General features: G+C 35.1%; 1 long non-coding RNA gene across 1 annotated transcript; it reads left to right on the forward strand.

Annotated features, from left to right (window-relative positions):
- Nucleotides 1-5809: 5809 nt before the first annotated feature.
- On the forward strand, nucleotides 5810-12366 carry LOC115923776. The gene is made up of 3 exons (XR_004064083.1): nucleotides 5810-5873; nucleotides 10837-11071; nucleotides 12173-12366. It is a non-coding gene; the product is annotated as an uncharacterized LOC115923776 (long non-coding RNA).
- The last annotated feature ends 8773 nt before the right edge of the window (nucleotides 12367-21139 follow it).

Consider the following 21139-nt stretch of genomic DNA (forward strand, 5'->3'; position numbering starts at 1 on the left):
AAACATTATTTGCCAGAATTTTAGGTAAATCTTTTTTGTATTTGGTCAGAACTAAGATTCGTTGACAATTATTGGAAAAAAAGTAATATTACCTTTAAGAAAAATATGGTTTTATCGAAAATGGCAAGATGCCGGTTTATTGAAAATTCATATTTTGATTACAAATGGTATTTGGAATGACTCTACATTAATTATTAAAAAAGTGAACCGACGCACAACAGCTCTTATTTGATTTTAAATATATAAAGTTTTAAAAAGCATTTAGGCAGTGTTGGTTAGATAGATTAAGTGATGTCAATCACTTTTCAGATGCATATGACATTTCTCATCTTATAGAAATAGAAACAGGGGATAAAGTAAATGTTTTCGTTATGAAAGTGAAAGATTACTATCGTTTGTTAGTACGGAAGAAGCCAAGAGAACCAATTTTCATTTTTTGTTTGGAATCTATTTCTAGATTTAGATAATGACTTTGTTTGGAAGGATGTATTTTCCTTTAAAATAAAGCAAATTTGTAATAATAAAGTTAAACGATTCACAAGATTATTGTCTCAAAAGAAAATGTATATATTTAATGGTAAATTGTGAACGATTATGCAAAACCTGTGGGCAAGTTGATTCAACGTTTCACTTCATGTTATATTGCAAGGATGTGATTATGTTTTGGAAAATGATATGTAATTTGATATTTCACGCATTCATTGTAGGTAACGACAAAGGAAACAAAAGTTCCTGAACATTATTTTGAATTATGCGCAATATGCAACTTATAAATGTTACGTTAAAAAAATTGTCAATGGTTCTGTTATTTACCCGCATGCTTTTTGTTGTTGTAATTCAAGTCGTTAACTGCTTTGGTTGTTTTTAAGGTATGAATGTGTCAGCAAAGAAAATTATACTAAGCTAGAATTTGTTTGAATATACTTGAATTTTTAGCTAATGCTTTTTTTTAATTCAATCATTGAATTTAAGGAAATAAAAATCTTACTTGGGGAAAAGAGAAATAGAGGACACTTTTTTTCTTCTTTTTTTTTGGTCTCGAAATTTGACATTTTGCTCCGTTGGTGGGGGAGGGGGGGGGGTAAGGTCAACTTTTTTAGGTCAGCCGTTGGTATATATATATATATATATATATATATATATTTTATTTTTTTTTTTTTTTTTTTTGATAATTAAAAAAAAAAATCCCAAAAGGGGGGAGGGGGGGAGAGAGGAGGGGTTTTTCTCCAAAATACACACATTAAAAATACCAAAGGGGGGTTCAACCCCCACCCCCCCCCCCCCCCCCCCCCCCCCTGCGTACGCGCCTGGTCCCAGTACTTAACTATTGCACTTGGACACGGTTAACTGCACTTTTGAGCACATATTGAAATATCTTTAACATAAAAATGTGATTTTTCACGAATATAAATTACACACTCTAAACATAATTTTATAATGACCAAACTTCGCCTGCATTATGACAACCGTAAAGAATTATTCTTGACGCTTACAGTTGGAGCTCATTACAATCATTTTCCCTTTCGTTTAAGGTGAGCTCATCATGGCATCGAAGACCATTACCGCCCTGCTCCTTCTCTTCGCTCTCATTGGCGTGGCGAGTGCCGCAGCTATACACTCTGAGAATGAAGGTGACAACGCGTTAGACATCGAGTCTCTCACAAGTGATGATGATGAATGTAGCTGAGGAATTCTGTTCTGCTTGTCCTACCACGGGATAAAGATAGTAAGTATTAGTCTCATGATGTTCTTGTAATGAATCTAAGTCCTCATGAGCGATAGGAATCGATAATCAACCCATAAATGACATTTGCAATGAGACAAAAGATGTGTTGGTGTTATGGCGATGTTGTGAGACTTTAATGATGAGAATTTTACTGATGGAGTAATAAATAGGTGGGGGGGGGGGGGGGGGGGGGTAGTGAGCATAATTTTTGTTTGGGCCCTCGAAACTTTGAAAAATCGCACCCTCCCCCTTGAGCGGGCCCATCTTCAAAAAAGCTAAAATTAACTTATTTTAAATAATGTTATTGATGAATCACTACGATGTGAGTACCAATGAGTATGGAATGGAGACAAGATTGACGATACACGATAACCAATATACTTTTTCCTTATCTTACAGGAACGTGGCATCTTGTGCTGGAGATTCAAAAGCAAACACGTCCTTTCACACCCTGGACTGAATGGGCTGAACTCGATCACCTGATATTGCAAATCAATTTCATAATTATTATTCTTGTCATGAGTAGATGACAACTTCTTTGATTACATTAAGGTATATGTTATTTTCACAATCTCTTATCTCTCTTAGATATTGCCCAAGGGTATGATTGACTATTTAAATTTCAATCATTGTAATCGTTGTACATTCTTTAAAATAAAACATCTAATTTCCAATGTAAACATTGAAACATTGTTCAATGTAAACATTGAAATATACTTTCATATATGACTATATTTATACGGTATAATTTGTTTGTATCTTATTTGGAGGTATTTTCTTAGGAGACATGTTATTTGTAGTTTCCGGCTCGCAAAGGAAGGGTTATAAAGATTAAATACATCATACATTTATTTATTTATTTTTTATATGTTTTTTTTACCAGTGAATATCATATAATAGTTCAGAATAAGATATACATAACGAATATCAACCACAATAAGCGATTATTGAAACCGTAGCATATTGATAACAATAATATGATGATAATACTGTATAGGCCTATACAGAACATACATGTAGATTAGGGAAAGAAACAAAATTAAATAAGAATGCAACATCAAGACTGAAAATGATGTGGGAAATTCAATATACTCGTACTAAACGATCAAAATCCTCTCAAAATGTATTAATGACTGCTTTGAGAGAAAAAGTTGTTTTCATACGCTCAAGGGAAGGTTAGAATTGTGCTATTGCCCGAGGCGTACCGAGGGCAATAGCCCAATTGTAACCTTCCCGAGAGCATATAAAAACAACTATTTCTCGAATATTAAAGCAGTCATTAATACTTTTATATGCCACCATCTTGGCCTTTATCTAGTTTGTCTGCACGGTTGTTTTTTTATGAGTGTATCTTTGAGAGCAGACTAAAAAATTTTTTTTTTTTTTTTTTTTTTTCGAAGATGGGATCCGATCTCGTGCGTACCAACGATGATGTGACTTAAATCACAGCCTTAGACCGCTCGGCCATCGCGCACTGATACCTTATTTGCAGTTTTCTCTTATGTATACATTAAAATGGATTGAAAACGACTTCGCGTGCTGGATGCTTTGCAGGCGGCTCCATTAAACGGGCTCTTCTTTTACTTTTGCAATGCATTGGCACGAACTTAGATCAAGATCTATCGGCAGATGTTGTTTTTGGAAGTTTATTTTCGTCTTCATGTCAATGCAAGATAAAATTGTCGGTAAGATCGATCGAGATTCAATTGTATTGAAATTACCGACCAATTCATCGCACACGTACGTTATCCTCGATCGCTCAGACCATTTTTTAACAGGTGAACCTATGGGTATTTCACCAAGACTGAACTATTTTCCCAGTAACCATGGTAACTGGGATTTTAGAACTATTTTTTTGAACTATTACATGGGTTTGGAATTTTACCGGGAATTTTACAGGAATAGTTGAAGTTTATGAATGCAATTTCGACCAATCAGATGGCTGGATTTCTTAAGTGAGGTATATAATAATATTTAATTTTTATATAGCGCTTAATACAAATGTCTCTAAGCGTTTTACAATATACTATAACTATTACATATATCTATATTTGCGGGATAAATGTTTATCAACGAATATCAAACGTAAAAGGGCATTTAAATTAGAAATATTATCCAGTGTTATGCATTGCCTAATCCTCCCTGAATAAAATCAAGTAATATGACATCTAGCAGCTAAAAAGTCCCGTGTCTGTATCTTTCTATCTCTATAGATTATTACTGCACGGCTTTATTTCTAATATTCACTCTTTTCCCCTCTCCTTCCCGAAGGCTTCCCCCTCTCTCTCTCTTCATCTCACGCTCGCCTATATTTTCACATACTATTATACATGTACATAATTATATATGTCGATTATCTACATTTTTATTTCCATTTTTTCATCCATCAAGTAGGTCGAAAGAGATGGAACGAGAAAGAGAGGGAGAGGGGAAGGGGGGAAAAGAGAGAGAGAGAGAGAGAGAGAGAGAGAAAAGAGGGTTGGGAGGGGGAGATTATTTAACTAAGAGAGAGAGAGCGGATGGGGTTGGGAGGGGGAGACTATTAACTATTAATAGAGAGAGAAAGAGAGAGAGAGTGTGTGTTAATATTATGACAGCAAGGGGAAATATAGAGATCGGTTAAGAGACAGGAAGTGGAAGCTGAGAGAGTGATAGAAAGAGAGAAAGAGAAGGGGGTTAGGAGGGGGAGATTATTTATCTAAGAGAGGGAGAGAGAGAGAGAGAGAGAGAGAGAGAGGGGAGTTGGGAGGGGGAGACTATTTAACTATTAGAGAGAGAGAGAGAGAGAGAGAGAGAAAGAGAGAGAAAGGAGGGTTGGAAGGGGGAGATTATTTATCTAAGAGAGGGAGGGAGAGAGAGAGAGAGAGAGGGGGGTTGGGAGGGGGAGACTATTTAACTAATAGAGAGAGAGAGAGAGAGAGAGAGAAAGGAGGGTTGTAAGATTGAACAGGTGAGAGAGCTCTAATATAGATAGAGAAAAGGGGAGGGGCGCTCCGAGACAGAAAGAGAGATACAGTGAAAAGAATGACATCAAAAGAGAGGAAATCGTAATGATAATGTACATGTAAAACAACAATTTAGACAGGGGTATAATTATGGTCAATATAGAAAAACATATGTTTTCGTGTTTACTAGAATTCTGGATGCGTATAATGGTATGAGGATGTTTTTCACTCTGTTCGGCAACGTAGTTCAGGTTATTTCTTAGTATGCTAAGTACTCTTTTTTTTTTTTAGTAATCTGGGGCTAAGTACAGAATTGAAATTCAAAACTAAAACTAGTTGCCAAGAGCTCTTTTTTGAGTAATTTGGGGTAAGATGTTTTTTAACTGGTTACTAGATATCCATTTCCCAATGAAAGATGTGCACAGCGAAAGTCCCCTTTGCTCAAATGTTTGGATATCAAAGTATCAGGTATATTAGCATTGAGTGAAGCATTGAAGCAATCGGCTAAGTACACCTTAATTGATATTCAAAACAACCAATTGTTCAGGATCATGATTCCATGACATGGACCAATTGATATCGTTGATAATCTACCTGCACATAGATCTTGAGACAGATGTGACCTGATTGATTTAATTTGATTAATTAATATACAATCTATTTGTAATTCTACTAGGCGATTACAAAATTGGACACAACTAATATACGACTGATTATCAAAGTGAAATGATTTCATTAAAGCGTTAAGGAAAGTAAATCATCAAGAAGCATTGTCACATAATCGGAACTTGATGGCGTGACAATCTTTTACAAAACATAGGAATTACTACATGTATTTTCTAAAGAGGGATATCAGGAAAAGGACTTTTGGGTCGTACTCTCAGTAAAAAAAAAATCAATTATGTCGGAGAAGATTTCAAGGGCAGATAGTAAATATAATGATAAATGTGAAAACTGTGTAGAACAGACGGCATGAGAATTTAGAAATTAAGTAGAGAAAGAAAGTGCGGGTATCAACTGGACACGTTGCAAAAAGCTGTGGTTGCAATCTGATTACAACTTTGATTGTCAAAAGTATGGATACACACATCACTCTGCTAGATCGAAGCCTATCATCCAGACAAGAGTGATATCAGCTCCAAGTCGGATCTCTCATCTCCTCCGATAGAGAACTAATATAAGTCGCCAATCTAAACCATAAGGTAATTATATACAAATATTTCTCTACGATTAAATATACATCGAGATTTGGGTAAGCATAACTTGAATAGACGGATGACCAGCAAATCAAGCATCAAATGAAATATGTAATTTTTTTTAACATGAAATTTGTCTCTGATTCTAGCAGTTTCGGCTATGTACGGTGATAATGATACAAGAAATAATCAGTTTTATAAATTTGTTGTACCCGAAAGACTTGGACAAATTGAAAATTCTCTTTTTATTTTACTGGCATACAATAATCTTTTCCAAAAACGTAAAATAAGTATAACACATTTTACACACTACAAATGTTTTTATTTTAAATAATAAATATTTAGAATTGAGTTCCTGGATTAGAATGTAACTAGTGCATGATGGCTCTAATTGGAAAAAAAATGTTTAGATACTGGTCAGATATAATAGGGGGTTCGCCACTGAGTTTACAGTTCAATTGTGATATAAAAGATATGAATTTATTATGCTCTAAACATTATTTGCCAGAATTTTAGGTAGATATTTTTTGTATTAGGCCAGAACTAAGATTCGTTGACAATTATTGGAAAAAAAGTAATATTACCTTTTTAAAAAAATGGTTTTATCGAGAATAGCAAGATGCCGGTTTATTGAAAATTCATATTTTGATTACAAATGGTATTTGGAATGACTCTACATTAATTATTAAAAAAGTGAACCGACGCACAACAGCTCTTATTTGATTTTAAATATATAAAGTTTTAAAAAGCATTTAGGCAGTGTTGGTTAGATAGATTAAGTGATGTCAATCACTTTTCTGATGCATAAGATATTTCTCATCTTATAGAAATAGAAACAGGGGATAAAGTAAATGTTTTCGTTATGAAAGTGAAAGATTACTATCGTTTGTTAGTACGGAAGAAGCCAAGAGAACCAATTTTCATTTTTTGTTTGGAATTCCTTTCTAGATTTAGATAATGAATTCGTTTGGAAGGATGTATTTTCCTTTAAAATAAAGCAAATTCGTAATAATAAAGTTAAACAACTTTATTTCAAGACGATTCACAAGATCATTGTCTCAAAAGAAAATGTATATATTTAATGGTAAATTGTGAACGATTATGCAAAATCTGTGGGCAAGTTGATTCAACGTTTCACTTCATGTTATATTGCAAGGATGTGATTATGTTTTTGGAATTAAAAGAGAGGAAAGCGTAATGATAATGTACATACATGTAAAACAACAATTTAGACAGGGGTATATATAATACGGTCAATATATAAAAACATATGTTTTCGTGTTTACTAGAATTGTGGATGCGTATAAGTAATGGTATGAGGCTGTTTTTCACTCTGTATGTTCGGCAACGCAGTTCAGGTTATCTTTTATTATGCTAAGAGCTCTTTTTTGAGTAATTTGGGGTAAGATGTTTTTTAACTGGTTACTAGATATCCATTTTCCAATGAAAGATGTGCACAGCGAAAGTCCCCTTTGCTCAAATGTTTGGATATCAAAGTATCAGGTATATTAGCATTGAGTGAAGCATTGAAGCAATCGGCTAAGTACACCTTAATTGAAATTCAAAACAACCAATTGTTCAGGATCATGATTCCATGACATGGACCAATTGATATTGTTGATAATCTACCTGCGCACAGATTTTAAGACAGATATGACCTGATTGATTTGATTTGATTAATTAATATAGTTTATAATCTATTTGTAATTCTACTTGATAAACCAATTACAAAATAGGACACAACTAATACAACTGATTATCAAAGTGAAATCATTACATTAATGCGTTAAGGAAAGTAAACCATCAAGAAGCATTGTCACATAATCGGAGCTCGACGGCGTGACAATATTTTACAAAACTGTATTTACAAAAGAGGGATATCAGGAAAAGGTCTTTTGGGTCGTACTCTCAGTAAAAAAAAAAAATCAATTATGTCGGAGAACATTTCAAGGGCAGATGGTAAATATAATGATAAATGTGAAAACTGTGTAGAACAGACGGCATGAGAATTTAGAAATTAAGTAGAGAAAGAAAGTGCGGGTATCAACTGCACGCGTTGCAAAAAGCTGTGGTTGCAATCTGATTACAACTTTGATTGTCAAAAGTATGGATACACAAATTATTCTGCTAGATCGAAGCTTATCATTCAGGCAAGAGTAATATCAACATCCAAGTCGGATCTCTCATCTCCTCTGATAGAAAACTAATATAAGTCGCCAATCTAAACCATAAGGTAAGCTATTTCTCTACGATTAAATATACATTGAGATTTTTAAAAAACAAGGTGTTTCCATTTGGGTATTTTATTACTTTTGGAATTTTAAAGAAAATAAACATTGTAAACTGATCATGTTGATCCGGCTTTTCTTTGTTTCTTTTCACCTCATTTTTTTCTCCATTCAACCTACTTTTAAAATTTCACTTGAAAATATTCATATATCTTCTCGGAGCTTATTGGTAAGCAAGAATTTTAATTTGATACTTGAACACAATTCGTCTTGCCTTGAGCAGAGTCCAGCTCTGCCAATCCTTGGATGTGTCCATCAGATTTGTCAGAAGCAGCTTAAATACAGAGTCTATGGCGTGCAGTAGACAGTGCAATGTTTGTTTTAATTCTTATTTCATTTATTACTTGCAAACTACAATAGCTATAAATAATAGTCCCAATCAATCAAGGCAAGCGTATACCATAGCAATGGTATCGTTCCCTTTCAAAGGAAACATTGATCAAGCTGGGTTAGCATAACTTAAATAGACGGATGACCAGCAAATCAAGCATCAAATGAAATATGTAATTTCTTTGAACATGAAATTTGTCTCTGATTCTAGCAGTTTTGGCTATGTACGGTGAGTATGATAGAAAAAATAATCAGTTTTATAAATTTGTTGTACCCGAAAGACTTGGACGAATTGGAAACTCTTTTTATTTTACTGGCATACAATAACCTTTTCCACTAAGTTTTTCACACTACAAATGTTTTTTTAAATAATAAATATTTAGAATTGAGTTCCTGGATAAGAATGTAACTAGTGAATGATGGCTCTAATTGAAAAACTATGTTTAGATACTGATCAGATATACTAGGGGATTCATCATTTTGTTTACAGTCCAATTATAATATACAAGATATGAATTTATTATGCTCTAAACATTATTTGCCAGAATTTTAGGTAGATCTTTCTTGGATACTTGGTCAGAACTAAGATTCGTTGACAATTCATTGGGAAAAAAAATAATATTAACTTTAAGAAAAAATATGGTTTTATCGAGAATGGCAAGATGCCGGTTTATTGAAAATTAATATTTGATTACAAATTGTATTTGGAATGACTTTACATTAATCAATTAAAAAAAGGTGAACGCACAACAGCTCTTATTTGATTTTAAATATACATGTACAAAGTTTAAGAAAGCCTTTCCGCAGTTTTAGTTAGATAGATGTCAATGACTTTTAAGATGCATATGATATTTCAAATATTATAGAAATAGAAACAGGGGATAAAGTAACTGTTTTTGTTATAAAAGTGAAATATTACTTTTGTTTATTAATACGGAAGAAGCCAAGAGAACCAATTGTCATTTTTGTTTGGAATTCCTTTCTAGATTTAGATAATGAATTCGTTTGGAAGGATGTATTTTAATTTAAAATGAAGCATGTTCGTAACAATAAAGTTAAACAACTTTATTTCAAGACGATTCACAAGATTATTGTCTCAAAAGAAAATGTATATATTTAATGGTAAATTGTGAACGATTATGCAAAACCTGTGGGCAAGTTGATTCAACGTTTCACTTCATGTTATATTGCAAGGATGTGATTATGTTTTGGAAAATGATATGTAATTTGATATTTCACTCATTTTAAGTAGAACTAAATATAAACCAAAAGATATTAATTGTAGGTAACGACAAAGCAAACAAGAGTTCCTGAACATTATTTTGAATTATGCGCAATATGCAACTTATAAATGTTACGTTAAAAAGATTGCCAATGGTTCTGTTATTTACCCGCATGCTTTTTGTTGTTGTAATTCAAGTCGTTAACTGCTTTGGTTGTTTTTAAGGTATAAATGTGTCAGCAAAGAAAATACTACTAAGCTGGAAGAATTGTTGAATATACTTTAGTTTTTAACAAATGTTATTTTTGTATTCAATCATTGAAATTAAGGAAATAAAAATCTTACTTGAGGAAAAGAGAAAGAAAAACAAACCTAGAGAATGTAGTTTCACTTAATTACATGTCAAGCTACATAAGTTCTTCCCTATAAGTTCATTTATTATTTTAGTTTTCTAACATATTGTTGTTGTTGGTGTTGGTGTTCTGGTTCTTGTAGAACTTCTCGCCTTTTTACTTTTTTTTTAAAGTCTGACTGTTTGATCACATGTATATTATCAATCTTAAAGAATACCCATAAATTTACCAATTATCTGAATCAATTCTTAGGACCCCAGTTGAAACTTGACATTTTTACTTCTTCTATTTCTACACCGACAATCCCACCTACCTATGAATAGTTATATCAAAAGTCAAATAATAGAAGGTGGATGAAAAGGAACTAAAATGAGAGGAAACATGATTTGAATATACTTTTCTCCCGGTGATGATGTAGACCCTCATTTTGGTTATGATTAAATGAAAGACGTGGAATAGCTCTGCTCAATCGATCGCTGAAACATATCCATTTATTTTGTCGAAAAACACTTTTCAGTTCGTTGTTCCTATTTACCCTGTGTCCCAATACTTAACAATTGCAATTGGACACGGTTGACTGCACTTTTGATCACATATTGTAATATTTGTAACATAAAAATCTTATTTACGTCAGGTTTCGGTGATTTTTCACGAATAAAAATTACACACTCTAAACATAGAATGATCAAACTTCGCCTGCATTATGACAACTGTAAAGGATTATTCTTGAGGCTAACAGCTGCAGCTCATTACAATCATTTTCCCTTTCGTTTAAGCTGAGCTCATCATGGCATCGAAGACCATTACCGCCCTGCTCCTTCTCTTCGCTCTCATAGGCGCGGCGAGTGCCGCAGCTATACACTCTGCGAATGAAGGTGACAACGCGTTGGATATCGAGTCTCTCACAAGTGATGATGACATGGGGAATGTAGCTGAGGAATTTTGCGAATATGAAGGCACACTGTGCGAAGAATGCTTCGATGACTATGCATTTAATTGTATGTAAAGATAGTAAGTATTACTCTCATCACATTCTTTCAATGACTCTCAGTCCTCATGAGCGATAGGAATCAATAATCAAAATAGTTTACATTCTAGGCCCTGGCGTCTCGTGCGACAACCATGCACGGGTCGTGCAAACCATATAGTCACTGTGGCCGGGACCCACTGATATTCGTGCGTAATGTTAGTGTCAGGCATACCATATTGCCCTTTGCGACCAACCCAAACATCTTGAAATCTACGGTCGGCCTTTAAAAAAAAATCAAAGCATTAAAAACTGAAAAATATCACCCCCAAGAGGGAGGGGAAAAAATTCCGACCGACCAACCCATGTTTTTAAAAATAGAGTGCAATACAACATCTTTTTTTGTGTAGGCCTTATCCCTAAATTCACGATCTTTCAAACTATTATACACTAAAAAATAATCGAAAAGCATGGTCTAAACCACTATAGCCATAGGGTGGGGGGAAGGGAAGCAAATGCCCCTGTAGCATAATATCGAGGGATTTTAATGCCCGAAGCAAGAAATTGCCCCCCCCCCTGCCAAAAGATATGTATTAATGACCATTTAAATATGCCCCGTTGGGCACATCGACCTATCATGTATCTAGTTGGGCAAACGACTCCAAATCATTTTGCCAATGTTACAAGATTTGTTTTTGTAAAGCATCAAATATCCCTCCTTTCTTCCACAACAAGAACGTACCGTATCTAAAATTATTTTCATCTTTGCCAAGTTATGTGGATTCTTTTGAAATTGTGTGGGCAGAGAAAAACAATACAAATGCCGACAAAATTGACACATCCCATGGATTGACCTATACTAAAATTAGGAAAGTAAAACCTTTTCTTTTTTACATAAAAATGTAATCTACACTAATTGAAATGTTTCGGTTAAGAAAAGAAAACCTGATCACAAATGGTAAGTAGGCCTACTTTGAGACTTAATGATGAAAGCTTCTTCAAACAAAAAATGACAAATAATTATTTGAAATAATGTTATCAATGAATCACTACGATGTGAATAATGTCTCGAGTACCAATGAGTGTGGAATGGAGACGAGATTGTCGTGACTCGATAACCAATATACCTCTTCCTTATCTTACAGGAACGTGGCATCTTGTGTTGGAGATTCAAAAGCAAACACTTGCGCACCCGGGACTGAATGGGCTGAACTCAATCATCTGATATTGCAAATCAATTTCATAATTATTATTCTTGTCATGAATAGATGACAACTTGTTTGATTACGTTTAAGTATATGATATTTTTCACAATCTCTTATCTCTCATAGATATTGCCCATATTTATGTTGTATTGACATTGTCATTGTACATTTATCTTTTGTTCCAATGTTTTCAATGGTGGTGAATAAATAAATTCAGTTCATATATATATATATATATATATATATATATATATATATATACTTTCGTATGCAACTATAGTTATACTGAAACCTAACATTTGTTTGTATCTTATTGGAGGTATTTTCTGAGGAGACATGTTATTTGTACTGTCCGACCCGCAAGGAAGGGTTATAAAGTTTGATACACCATACATTTAATGTTTGTCTGTCATCTCCGTCAGGCCTTGGTGGGTGGGGGCGTCTAACTTTACCACATATATCTGGAGTGGTACAAAAGCTACCTCAGTAGTCGTACACAGTTTGTTTCATTAAATGGGATTGCATCGAGTGTCAAGCCTGTCACGTGCGGTGTTCCTCGGGATCTCTTTTAGGGCCTCTACTATTCATTACATACATAAATTATTTCAAATTTTCATCCCAACTATTGTCATTTATACTATACGCAGATGACTCAAGCATAATATTATTTTATTCTCATCAGAATCCTCAAATTCTTGTTGAAACTGTAAATTCGGAACTTGAGAATTTTGCACAATGGATTTTTGCGAATAGACTGTCACTGAACTTGGACAAAACTAATTTCATATTAGTTAGCAATTCAATCTCCGATTTACCTGCAGATATCTATTTCAACAATGTTGAAATTAAGAAAGTAAAATCGACCAAGTTTCTTGGCCTGTTTATCGATGATAAAATGTCCTGGAAAATACATACAAATTATTTGTGTTCATTACTATCAAGAAATGCAGGTGTGATATACAAACTGAAACCTATGTTCCCATCATATGCATTGCGAATGTTGTACTCCACTTTAATGTTGCCCTACTTGAACTATGGTATTCTTGCCTGGGGTAGTTCATTGAAACTTCAACTGGACAAAATCCTGGTTGTTCACCTGGTTGTTCAAAAAAGAGCAATACGAACAATTTACAATGTACCTATTCGTACTCACTCGAGCCCTCTTTTCTTTAATACAAAAGTACTGAGAGTTCGGGATATTTTTAATTTACAATTAGGCCGCCTCATGTTTCAGCTGAATAACAACGAACTACCCCAGGCACTATCTTATTTGTTTAAGAAAAGAAATCAAGTCCACGAATATTCTACCCGACAGGCGTTTTCCTATCACCTTCCTAGAACGACAACAAGCTTTGCTCAAAACACCTTAATATATACAGGTCCTAAGTTCAGGAATTCTCTCGATTCTGTGATTAAAAGGTCTGTAAGTTTACATGTATTCAGAAGAAAATTGAAAAGTTATTATTTGAATACATATTGTCATTCCTGATTCCTGACCATTCTTGTCTCCAAACTGTATACTTTTGTTCATTACAATGAGTAACTAACTGTATGACCATACCAACTATATTTATTATATACTCATATCGAGAACAAACTATATTTTAATATTGTTTCAATAAGCTGCAGATATATTCCCTTCCCTTTTCCTTGTCTTTTGTAGTTAACTGTGAGTATCGGTTCATGTATCCCTGTAACCCCCCTTTCCCTCTTTTAGCGTGTATTTGTATTTTATAAACTTTACTTGAGTTAATTATGTCATTTTTAGTTTTAAGGAGCCTATCCACAACAAGCTCTGCTTTTCCATAGGCTCCGCCACTTTATCTCTTAAGTTAAACTTAATGGACAATATTCTGAATAGTGTGTACCGGCATTGTATGTACAAGTATAAAATAATCATTTTCAATATGTTGTTACACTCTTTGTAAAATGAGATATTGTGGAAACCAATAAACTATCTATCTATCTATATATCTATATTTGCGGGATAAAATCTTATCAACGAATTTCATACGTTAAAAGTCATTTAAATTATAGAAATATTGTCATGCATTGCCTAATCCTCCCTGAATAAAATCAAGTAATATGACATCAGCTCAAATGTCCCGTTACTGTATACATCAACACTGATTGTTCTGTCTGACTCTTCTCTATATTTCTATATTAATCTCTTTAGATTAAACTTCATAGCTTTCTTTAAATATTCCCTCTCTTTTTTTTTCTCTCCTTCCCTAAGGCTTCCTCTCTCTCTTTCTCTCTCTCTCTCTCTCTCTCTCTCTCTCTCTCTCTTCATCTCACACTCGCCTATATTGTCACATACTATATATCATACATGTACATGTATGTCGATTATCTACATTTTTATTTACATTTATTCATCCACAGGTCGAAAGAGATGGAGCGACAAAGAGAGGGAGGGGACGAGAGAGAGAGAGGGGGAGAGAGAGACTAATAAAGTGTTTTATTATTATGAGAGCAAGGGGGAAATAAAGAAATCGGTTAAGAGACGGGAAGTGGAAGAAGAGAGAGAGAGAGAAAGAAAGGGGTTGGGAGGGGAAGACTATCTAACTAATATACACTGTCTTGAGAGGTTCTGGTCAAAACTATGCGCAAGAGGTGACTCCAATAGTACTTTTTGCTGAGGGGCGCAGCCCCGAAACAAATGGTACTTTTGGAGCCACCGAGGCCCATAGTTTTAACCAGAACCTCGAATAGAGGCATGGTATATTTGTTTTATATCCTGCATCAAAAAAAAATATTTTATAAAAAAAAAAAAAAAAAAAAATTGGCAAAAAAAATTCAATTTTTATCTAAAAAGATTTAAATATTTTGTTTTCATTCAATAAGATTCATAAAAAAAAAAAAATCAATTAAAAAAAAAATTCACAATTTTTTCAACTCCCAAATAGTACTCTCATATAGTACTTTCTAAAAAATAGTTCAAATACTTCTGCTCATGTGACGAGCTCTCAACCAATCAAAAGCCAACAATTTTTGGATGCAGGATATAAAGAGAGAGAGAGAGAGGGGGGGGGGGGGGGGAGAGTGCGCGCGTGCGCGAGTGTGTGTTGTAGAACCCATCTAAAAAGGCTACCTGTCTATAGAGGCTACTCTCTCTGTTTCCTATGGATGGCCTTAACATACAGGTTTGACTGTACGTGCAGACATTTAATCAAATATTTTTTATTTTTTTTGTGTAATATGATCGCAAAGGGTTTCCAAGAAATTAACCAAATGCAATTCTCGTGTGAAATAATGTTTGGATTATGTCATTGCGTAATCTGCGCATTCAATGTATAGGTGATGCACAAGGCTAGTTAAATTGTCTGTTGAACGTCATTTTGTTTTTCTTCTTAAGTATTTGCAATCATGTTTAACTTTAAAGTTGATAGAGTACAAGAAATAATTCTAAGCTGCTAACAAGTAGTTTTTTTTTTCTTTTTTAATGATAGGAATACCTGGCGGTGATTTTTACTGTTTTTATTCTCTTTTAATATGTTCTCATAAACATAAATATCATATTTTACTGCAGGTGATCTTTAATATTAAAGTTAACATTACTTTGGAATTTGACATCTAAATGACTAATGCCGGCTAATGATGGTACAGCGCTTGTAAAAAAAAAATTAAATTAAGCGCTTTATGAAATATTACTGTATTATTATTTTTGTTACTTCTTATATACTGTCTTTTGCGACTCTTACGATTAGTTAAAGCAATCACACGCAAACAATTTTGTCTTTAAAGATAAACATATTTTATTTCGATAAAATCCACACTTATTTTACCTCACGATTTACAAAGGATCATGTACAGGTCGTGACTAAGATGTGCTCTATGTTTCACACTTATCAGCAAAGTCGGTAGAAAAAGGAGATGGTACACATTTCTAAGGAATTATGTAAACTTTGCAAAATATACACTGTACAATACTTGACATAAATTATATCACTAACAGAGCCAATGTTGTTTTATTTAATAAAGGGAGCTAGCAGAAAATACACTACTTACATAAAGGGTGAAATATATATTTAGGTTTAGTCCAATTGATTTATTCATTATTATGTACGCGTATTGGTCGGGACACATTGTAACTATGTGCCCATTTAAAAACAATGTACAAGTACCTTTTAGAGATAATAAAGTGTTCATAACTCCAAGATCCATTGCCGTTCACTTACAAGCACGTTGAGATAAATCCTCTAAACTGTTAGTTTTCCAAAGTTTAGGCCCGATGGTTTTGTCAGCCGAATCATCATTTGTTTCGAAACAAAAGCAAGATCAAAACCATAAACTGCCACGTTAAAAAATAATAACTTATTCTTTGTTTAAGCTTTGTGGTTTTTGTTTGTACGTTTCAAATTCAAAACGTTTCAATTTTTTGAGCAACCTCCACCTCAAATTCGGGCAGCGGGGACCGGCAGTGGCGGATCCAGGGGGGGGGGGCGTGGGGCCCGGGCGACCCCCCCCCCCCCGGGAAAAAAAACGTGTAAAAACACGTTAATTTAACCTTTTTGGGAAGATAGACCCCCCCCCCCTGGCGGTCAAGGGGGGGGGGGTGCAAATTTTCGAGGGCCAAAAAAAATAATAAAATTAGTGCTCACTACCCCCCCCCCCCCCCCCTCCCCCCCCCCCTCCCCCCCCCCCCCCCCCTTAGTAATCCTGGATCCGCGCCTGGGGCCCGGTGTGCCCGAATGTGGGTAATTCCAAAAATTAGGGACCCACTTTGTGACATTTTTGGCTTCCCACTTACATATTAAGGAACCCACACGTATTTGTGTCTCTGAGTAAAGACTTAAATAGCAGAGTGAGATTGTTAAGTAATTCTAGGTATGAGGATGCAATATTATGCTAGGAAATCACTTTACAATCTCTCTCCACTATTTGAGTCTTTATTTAGAGCCACAAATACGTGTGGGTTCCTTATGTAACTGGGAAACCCCCCAAAAAAGTTCCCTAATTATTTATGAAATTACCCATTGGGCAGGGAGATGCCCGAACAGTCTCATGTTCGATCGGGAGGTGCCTAAATATGGAATTTAGGTAATGTTTACTATAAATTTTTCAACCAATTTTTGCTCTCGTTTTGCTCGCGTGTGGAACAGTCGAACAGTCTCATGTTCGATCGGGAGGTGCCTAAATATGGAATTTAGGTAATGTTTACTATAAATATTTCAACAATTTTTGCTCTCGTTTTTCTCGCGTGTGGAAAATGTTATGTAACCGCAAACTGGACAATATGCCCGTACCTCTGTATGTATCTTGACTATATGCCTGTTATATGCTTTGTACTCCTCATACTTCATAATTTACAAACACAATAGAAGTTTTATCAATGTGTTTAAATCTATATTTCATACACATTACTCACATTTATATCATAGTAAACAAGTCATGAAAGAAATCTACATATCACGTGATCTTACACACACGAAGAGATGAAAAGTGAATCGATGTCCCTCTACATTATACCATTTTTTTAACCATTAGATTTAAAAAAAACATTATTATTATTATTATTGTTATTATTATGAGAGGGTTAAAGATGTTTGACTGATTTTCCCTCTTATCTCACACAAACACACGAATACTCGAAACAGCAAAATATATTAACGAAAAAACAACTAAGTTTAACCCATGACTGTGGTGTTTTATCTAATATCCCATGCACCGACTAATATGAATGTGCATCAGGGTAAATTTACATACTTATGAATATGTATATAATTAAAAATATTTAATATTCGTAACAATGTTTTAGTATTGAGTGGTACTGATTCAACAGTATCATGTAGCCCAAGGTGATTTCAACATAAACCCTTGATGGTCTTAAACATTTATTCTAACCAGGGAGTTGTTCCAACTTTCATGGTTACGGGCGGCCCAGAGTGTCCAAATTGCAAGAATCGCAAAACAGCATACAAATGGGCAACAACTAGTGTTCGACTTCAAAAAGAAGTATCAACAAAAAAATGTGTTTCTTCTCTTTCGTCGCCTGTCTTTTGGGCTTTTATTGATGGTTTAAGTTTTCACCAGGAAATTCTACTGTGTTAAGGGAAAACAACCATCTTTTCGGATGAAACCGTAATCACAGAATTTGAAGAAAGGTAAAGAGCCAATAAAACAAATACACAACATATATAATACAGATATACATTCAAATGAATGAACAGAAAGATATACAATTGTCAAATATGAATCTTCGCAGTAACATTACTCTTTTAATCTTTATCAGTCCATCGTCTTAAAAGCGACGCTTGTCCGGAACGTATCTTGAGTACATTATACAATATCAAAAATTATGTTGTAAATAATACATTATCATTTCACCTGTACAACAATTGCCTTTACAAATAAAATCTAACTTGAAAGAAAAAAGGTCTTGATTTGATAAGATGATACATATAACATATTTCACAATCCTTGTTATCTCATGGGGAACGTATTTCAATCCAGTTATCTGATTACATTCGCTTATATCCATCGGGTGGTTGGTAGAATATAGGTCTAAGGTCCTGATGGAAAATGGGGACAGTGACCCAAAGTCTATTTTGAGGGTTGTTTAATCTTTATCAGCAATCATCTCGAGCATTCAAATCTCTGACAAAGAGGGGGGGGGGGCATTATTTGGAGGTACTTGAGAAATGAAATCCCTGAAGAAGGCTTTAAAATAGGCCTTTAATATCTTTTAACAGGAGAGGAACCACCCGGGACCTGTGTAAAGCGAGACACATCTTAAAGGCACACTGCCCTACTTGTAGCTACTTGCTCCCTCTATATAGAAAACTTCCCCAATCGGTGCCTGTTGGTCCCCCATGATCCTCTTTTTTCTTATGTTAAATGAGAGATGAGTTAAAGAGATAGCCACCTGTCACAGTTACCTCGCTCGCTCGCTGGGCGGTCTAATCCCTTCTGGCTGAAGTAGTAAAGCCTGCCTTTAAATACACTGTATAATTTTGCCGCAATTGATACACATGTATAAATTCATTATGTGTTCCATGAAATCATGAAATCTTAATTAAATTGGGGGGCTGTGAAGATTAAAATATATGATTCCAGAGGGTGGGGGTGTCAAACGAAAGTAGGTTGGTTACATCATAGTAAGACATCCCGTAACGTCTGCAAACCCCGTCTTCATACCAATACAGACTCATCATGATTTATTTAGAGAGAGCGCTATATATACCACTGCCTGGGAACAGAAAGGAGACCGATGGGTTTGGCAGCCGAGGAATGACGACATAGTTTGGCGGGCGAGTACTTTCACAGGTATGACTCTCTAATCATATAACATACATCATGAAAATAAATCGACTTGCTTTCTTCGGGACTAGATTCATTATCTTCCCTTTTGTGCATGCATATACCCTGGCCTTGGGGTGACTTTTTCGATGTGTTTTGCAGGATGCAACCATACTGGTATTCAGAGTATGGGATCATCTTTGCGAGTTATGACGTCATCTCAGCGATGACATTTTGACAACTTCCAGATCCATCTAGATGAGACGAAATTTCCATTTGTTTCACGTTATCATATCATTATCAATATTCACCATCTATATTCTGCACCTGGAAATGTATCAGCAGTCTTATTAGGCTATAAATAGTTCAAGATATTCGACGTACATGAATTAGTTGATCGTCGTACCGAATATTTCACTCAAATCGACTCATTAAACAAAAATAACCTATTGGACTGGTGATGGAAATGTCTAATAATTCGTTTTATGAGGGAATTGATTTAATCTTAAACTGCAATACTTGACTGAGATTAATCTTTATCACGTGGTATAGACGGCTGATTCCCACAATATGAGTAGATGCATACATTGAATCGGCTGCATCTTCTTTTCGAATGCTCTTTACATCGATTAAGGGTTATTAAATACTAAATCATAATAATTTGATGTATCCCCTTTTCAAAATTTCATGCATTGTGTACAGCCGTTTTTTTTTGTCAATGCCTTTGGAATCTTAAAATGAAACCACTGAACGAGGTCGAGCTCTCTTGTTAACGAGGATCGAATCATGACGGGAAGAATGTCTAGAGATAGAGAATGTCATTAGGCTGTCCTCGGGAGGCCTAGTTAGTCCTTGGTTCTGACGAATCCACCATATGTTCACACGTCATAACATTTAAAAAGGAATCGTTCATCTTCACTCAACCACTTCATATCAATTAGGTCATGAGGTCTTCGGCCTCTCAGCTTCACAGACTTCAGAAGAGACAGATGACCAGCACAAGGATGCTTGCATCCATCCAGTCTTGAAAACGAGACGGATGACCAGCACAATGGTGCGTGTATCCATCCAGTCTCGAAGATGAGACAGATGACCAACGATACGTGTATCCATCCAGTTTCGAAGACGAGACAGATGACCAGCATATAGGTACGTGCATCCAGGCAGTCTTGAAAACGAGACGGATGACCAGCCCTTGGATGCGTGCATCCATCCAGTCTTGAAAACGAGACGGATGACCAGCCCTTGGATGCGTGCATCCATCCAGTCTTGAAAACGAGACGGATGACCAGCCCTTGGATGCGTGCATCCATCCAGTCTTGAAAACGAGACGGATGACCACCACGTGGATGCGTGCATCCATCCAGTCTTGAAAACGAGACGGATGACCAGCACAAGGGTGCATGCATCCATCCAGTCTTGAAAACGAGACGGATGACCAGCACATGGGTGCGTGCATCCATCCAGTCTTGAAAACGAGACGGATGATCACGAAATGGGTGCGTGAACACTTTAGTCATGACTGGACTAGGGGGGTTTACCTTTTTTAAAAAATGTTTAAATAAGATCAAACACGATCGCAACTGGGGGGGGGGAATAAAAAACATTTCTGTGAGATATACCATAGGGTATTAAAATTGACCTTCTATTTTTTTTATATTTTTT

Source organism: Strongylocentrotus purpuratus, unplaced genomic scaffold (genome assembly GCF_000002235.5).
Source record: "Strongylocentrotus purpuratus isolate Spur 01 unplaced genomic scaffold, Spur_5.0 spur5_scaffold_14, whole genome shotgun sequence".
Lineage (NCBI taxonomy): Eukaryota > Metazoa > Echinodermata > Echinoidea > Camarodonta > Strongylocentrotidae > Strongylocentrotus > Strongylocentrotus purpuratus.